This window comes from Bufo bufo, unplaced genomic scaffold (genome assembly GCF_905171765.1).
Source record: "Bufo bufo unplaced genomic scaffold, aBufBuf1.1, whole genome shotgun sequence".
Taxonomy (NCBI): Eukaryota; Metazoa; Chordata; class Amphibia; order Anura; family Bufonidae; genus Bufo; species Bufo bufo.
Genome location: NW_024400395.1, coordinates 67501 through 68143, shown reverse-complemented (window position 1 = coordinate 68143; position 643 = coordinate 67501).

The following is a 643-nucleotide window of genomic DNA, read 5'->3' as shown; positions in this document are numbered from 1 at the left end:
ACTGTCCTCTGTAGTATATATACCGTATACTGTCCTCTGTAGTATATATATACAGTATACTGTCCTCTGTAGTGTATATATACAGTATATTGTCCTCTGTAGTATATATACAGTATACTGTCCTCTGTAGTGTATATACAGTATAGTGTACTCTGTAGTGTATATACAGTATAGTGTACTCTGTAGTGTATATACAGTATACTGTACTCTGTAGTGTATATACAGTACTGTCCTCTGTAGTATATATACAGTATACTGTCTGTAGTGTATATACAGTATACTGTCCTCTGTAGTATATATACAGTATACTGTCCTCTGTAGTATATATACAGTATACTGTCCTCTGTAGTATATATACCGTATACTGTCCTCTGTAGTATATATATACAGTATACTGTCCTCTGTAGTATATATATACAGTATACTGTCCTCTGTAGTGTATATATACAGTATACTGTCCTCTGTAGTGTATATATACAGTATACTGTCCTCTGTAGTATATATACAGTATAGTGTACTCTGTAGTATATATACAGTATAGTGTACTCTGTAGTGTATATACAGTATAGTGTACTCTGTAGTGTATATACAGTATACTGTACTCTGTAGTGTATATACAGTATACTGTCCTCTGTAGTGTATA